We start from the raw sequence: 6,000 nt of genomic DNA, 5'->3' as shown, positions 1-6,000 counted from the left end.
CCCCAGATGTCTACATACTTAGATGTGCCTCTTTTAATCATCAACCATGTGAGTTGCTAAATGTTGTACTTTCATTAAATGTAACCATATTGCTACACTTAGAGGCACCTCTCTTCTCTTTTATACTCTATAGCACCTGCTGGATTATTGTGGAGGCTACAATTTGTGGATGGACATTTTATGGTTACCCAACCTATAACATTGCTATAATCTTTATATATGGACTATAAACTGAAGTATTTATGAATAAATGGCTGTAGAAGGAATCATCTCATTTTCCATTACTTCTTATGGGGAAATTTGCTTTGATATACGAGTGCTTTGGATTACAAGCATGTTTCCGGAAAGAATTATGCTTGCAATCCGATGTGTTACTGTATATATAATGGGTGTCTGAATGTGTTTTTTGGTTGGTCGAATTATTTAGAAAATACCTAAATACAGGGTAAATGATTGTGAAATGTTTCCATGTCACCGCATACTTAAGATTAGGTGAGGCACACCAAGGGTTAATCAATCTAAGTACGCATCTAAATCTACATAGTGGAAATTTGTTAGCCTCAGAAAATATTACTTTATTATCTCTTTTCATTAAATTCTGCTGAGACTGTAGATATGCTGTAATGATATTGCACTAACTATATAAAAAGGCGTTAATATGTAGGTGTGAAACACTGATAGAGAACATACATGACCACTATTAAAGCATATATTCAAGTTTTACATTTACATATGGAGAAAACAGAGGGCTATCATATATCAAAGAGCTTTTCCCTGATTTAGCCTAAAAAGATGCCTAAATTACAAAATGAGGACATTTTTTATTTTTTTTTATGTGCAGGGAGAAAACTTTTTTTTTTTTTTTCGGATGGCAACACCAATATATTAAAGAGGAATAACTTGGCTCAGGTGAATCTGTGTCCGTGGTGGGTGCTGAACCTCGGCTGGCCACCGCAAAAAGAATGAATGAAGTTTCACACAAATTCACGTACTTGTTCACTAGTTTGTGTGCAACGTGTCTACCATATCTATTCTGCTGTACCTTGTACCTGTGTATGCACGATTAAAGAACTTCTTCTTAATCAAATTCCTGGTGGTGTGCGACCAATTCCCTCATTTATTCAACACCAATATATTAGCTTCAGAGAAATAGACCCAGCCTCTTGTTTTGGAGAAACAGCTAAAAGGGATTTTAAACAGAGATGCTACAATGGAGAAGAAGGATAAGGTAAGATGGTATGCAGCGAGCAAACCGATAGCAAAGTCTAAAATGGAGAGGTCAGGTGGGGCGAAACACGAGGATTGTACTGCAATGAGTTTAGTTAATTAGGTTAACTAAATGTTTCATTGTTGCCTTTACAGTCAATAGTAATATCCCCCAAAGAAGTGTGGGTAATTAATGGTTGAGCGGGATGTAGAAGGAAGATGAACGTTTTTAATGGAAGCCCTCGCGTTCTATAAGTAGAAGAGCTGCCATCACATACCTTTTTTCTATCAAAGTGCATCTTTGGGGCTGTCATCTTCTTGAAGGTTTGCTATCTACATTCCTAGAAACATGCATCTGCACATCAAACGTCTTGACACCTGTCATACACGTGCTGGATCCAGGTCAAGGGTTCACTAAACAGTGATGGAAGCATAAGGATGACACTCATGGGATATGCGCCATACAAAAATAAATTGACTGTACAATAGAGATCGACCGATTATCGACAAAGCCGATATATCGAGGGCCGATATGCACTTTATCCAATATATCGGAATCGGCCACAAGGTGGCCGATATTACCGATATTAAGGAAAGTGCTTGTACTGGAGTGATGCCTGCAGCTAGAGGCATCATCTCAGTACCGGCGTCCATAGCCGATGGTCGGCTGTCTTGTAATGACAACTGATGCAGCTATCATTACAAGGAGCGGGAGGGGACGTACCCCCCTCCCGCCGTCAAGTAAAAAAAAAAAAAAGATTTTTAAATGTACGGAAATATCGCCCCATATTGGCCTATACCGATACGCGATGACCAAAATATCAGTATCGGTATCAGCAATGAAAAAAACAATATTGGTTGATCCCTACTGTACAACCTCCTATATTTCTACCGCAACAGATTCCCTTTAAAAAGTTGTTTCTAGTGTTGGAACCATTTTCATATAAGGGAAGATAAAATAAGGATCATTAAGAAAATGGTAAAGCGTCTCCAAGGATAGTTTGTACTATAAAACACTGGGAGCACTTTGTTTTCAGGAAAACTCACCATCACACATTCTAACCCAAGGAGATGAACATTTTTACAATTCATTTATGCCTGATTTCTAGCTGCATGAATTGGTGAGATCTCAGTTGAACATTAGACCACAGCATCTAGTTTAATCATTGTCATCATTAGCGTTAAAGGTAGAATTATTAACCAAGTTATTATAATGGAAATAGTGATAAAGTGTCTGCTTAGATGTCTATATTGCAGATTTGGCTTACTATTTGCTAATTCCTATATGTTACAGTTTTTGTTCCCTCATAGGTTTGTGTAGCAGAAGTTCAGTAAAATTGTGGCTTCCCTATGTATTCATGGGAATGTGACACTTTTGCTTCTATAATTAGCTCAGAAGAAGTTTTGAAAGCTTTTCCTTTGCACAAAAGCTGTGCAAAGAGCAATGATCATGTACAAAGAGAAAGGTACTCATTAGCCTATCAAAATTCAGCTTACAGTAGTCATAACAAGTTTTATTCTGATCGCTATGGGTTACTACAATATCCAATATAATTCCATATAAAATGACACTTTTTGCATAATATAAATGACTGTTTATTCATCTAGAGCTAAATCCTATCTCTACATGCCCTAAGCAAGTACTATTATAAACCAACAATGCGTTTCTGTATACCATACCCGCTTACTGGGGATGGTTTACAATAAGAGGAGAGGCTGTGTTTACCCAACAAATTGAATATAAAATCAACCACATTGTTTTTCCAAAGCACAGCCAGACATTGCAATTGCACTTACCTGCTAGCAAGTGTCAACTTTTCCAGCTCTTTCTGGTGGCAGTCCAGCAGCATGATACAAAGCACATACTATTTATGAATAGATGACTATGTTTGGTTTGCTCTTACTGCCCTATATTGTGTGCTGTTACTGCATTTTATGTGCATGAAAAAGTGTAGGCGGGGCATTGTTTACTTAGGGCAGACTAATAGAAACTGGGTTAGCATATTGTACATATCACGCTTTGCATTCTAAACTGATCGAGACGTTTTGTGGAAAATGGGTCTCTTGATTAATTTATATAGCTACTGAATAAAGAGTCCTCCTTCCAGAGCTGTGCCATACCCCCCCCCCCCCCCCAGCTCACATCTCCTGCAATATATACAGGGATTTTTTTTTCTCAAAAAATAGCTGCAGGAAATCACCCCTTTCAGTCTCTTCTTGGCAACAATAGACCTCCGCCACAACAATAGACTACCACGCAAAAATAGATGCCCTCCAGCAACAATAGATCCCCTGGCAACCAGTAACAATAGACCTCCCTCAACATTAGATTTCTTCCAGTGATAATTGACCACCCCCAGCAACATAACTCCCCCCAGCAACAATAGATCCTCCACCAGCAACAGTAATAGACCTCCCCAGCAACAATATATCGCCATGCAAAAATACATTTTCCTCCAAAAGCAATAGATCCCCAGCAGCCAGCATCAATGGACCCTCCAGGATACCCCAGAGACCCTTCTCCCATTGCATGCATTTGGTGCTGGAGGTGCCGGAAATTGCATTTCTCTGCATTCCAGCGAAAAAAAGCCCTGAATGCATACACTATATTGTCAAAAGTATTGGGACGCCTGCCTTTATGTGCACATGAACTTTAATGGCATCCCAGTCTTAGTTGTAGGGTTCAATTTTGAGTTGGGCCACCCTTTGCAACTATAACAGCTTCAACTCTTCTGGGAAGGCTATCCACATGGTTTTGGAGTGTGTCTATGGGAATGTTTGACCATTCTTCCAGAAGCACATTTGTGAGGTCAGACACTGCTATTGAACGAGAAGGCTTGGCTCACAGTCTCCACTCTAATTCATTTCAAAGGTGTTCTATCAGGTTGAGGTCAGGACTCTGTGCAGGCCAGTCAAGTTCCCCCACCCCAAACTCGCTTATCCATGTCTTTTACTTTGTGACAATTCAATGCTCCAAACATTGTGGAAACAGTTTGGGGATGGCCTCATCCTGTTCCAACATGACTGCATGTCCATAAAGACATGGATAAGTGAGTCTGGGGTGGAGGAAATTGACTGACCTCAACCCGATAGAACACCTTTGGGATTAATTAGAGCAGAGACTGCGAGCTAGGCCTTCTCGTTCAACATTAGTGCCTGACAAAGACTGGGATGCCATTAAAGTTCATGCGCGTGTAAAGTAAGCTGTCCTAATACTTTTTACTCTGTCTCTCTCAGGCTCGGGTCTTTGTCTGTCCTGTTCTGGACGGCACAGTGACATGCCCCTCTCTGCTCCACACACTGCCTCCCTGTTTTTTAGGTTTACCAATACCTGTGTGGTTACCCTTGACAACCAAGCCATTCACAATTGACATCACATTTTCTTTTTATCATCAACAGCAACATTCCCCACTGAATTACACATGTCAATTGCATCAGGACCTCGTTTCACCATGATTTCTGTATCCTCTGGTGCTTTAACCAATAACGCTGACCTGTCCAACAGTGCTCCAGAGTTCCTCTCATACACAACACTACTAGGAAGCAATCCAGCAACACACTGTGAGACAACTTTCAACATTATCACAAAACATAGCATTCAACATTTCTTTCAGCATGGCTGTCATAAAACGGCATGCTACACCATTAATTTATTTATATCAAGTGGGAAAAAGTCCTTCTGTGGATTTGTGCTCACTTGATCCTTCTGAGTTGAGAGGGTTAACCTCTGCAGCAGCCAACATTCCCTTGATTACAGGCTGTTCTGCGGGCCCTTCTTTTGGCATAACAGTAATAGTGTCCACCTCACTATTACCCACAGAAGCTGCTTTTAATATTGCTATTAACCTCTTGGCCAAATCATCTCAATCAAATGTACTCCACTTGCTGGTACTCCACAGCACTACATCCACCCAAATAGACACAGATGGAACAAGGGGCTCAACAGCATCTAACACATTACATCTATGAGTTTTAACATAACATTGCAATACCACATTTTCAGACATAACTGATTGCAATACCATATTTTCACCAATTTGGTGGTACTTCTTTAACCTCATACACATTTGCATTTTCAGACTTATTAGTAAGCAACACACCACCTTATTTCGTTTTAACATTTGCCTCCCTGCTACACAGCACACTGCAAGGACACAAGTCCTCATTAATCCTCAACTTTGCTGGAGGTTCAGCTGTAACCTGTGTTTCCCTACTACACAGGCTACAAAGACTCCTTTCACACTGGAAGCATATTTTCTCACCGGACCTACTCCCACTTCAACGTGATTAGGCACATAACCAGTCTCTCTCACATTTATAACAGCAACATTCCACTTAGCAAGTGTTGCAAACTTCTTTTCCGTGCATCGCCTCAGGAACCATTCCTCAGCAGCATTTTCCCTGGCGCATTTCCCTATGCAGCCACAGGGTGAAACAACAGTTGCCCTCCTAGGTGTCACAGCCCTCTCCCAGCAGAACTTTTCCAGCTCTCTCCAACTGGCCACCCACAGGCCCTGTACCAGCCAGCCAGCCTCAGGCACTGTACCAGCCAGCCAGCCACCCACAGGCCCTGTACCAGCCAGCCACCCACCTACCACAGGGTGCCAGCCAGCCAGCCACCCACCACAGGGTGCCAGCCAGCCAGCCACCCACCACAGGGTGCCAGACAGCCAGCCACCCACCCACCACCCCAGGGTGCCAGCCAGCCACCCACCCACCACAGGGTGCCAGCCACCCACCACAGTGTGCCAGCCAGCCACCCACCACAGAGTGCCAGCAAGCCAGCCACCCACC

This window comes from Pelophylax lessonae (genome assembly GCF_965119305.1).
Source record: "Pelophylax lessonae genome assembly, chromosome: 3".
Classification (NCBI taxonomy): Eukaryota; Metazoa; Chordata; class Amphibia; order Anura; family Ranidae; genus Pelophylax; species Pelophylax lessonae.
The sequence above is the reverse complement of the archived record's forward strand: the minus strand, read 5'-3'. Positions refer to the sequence as shown.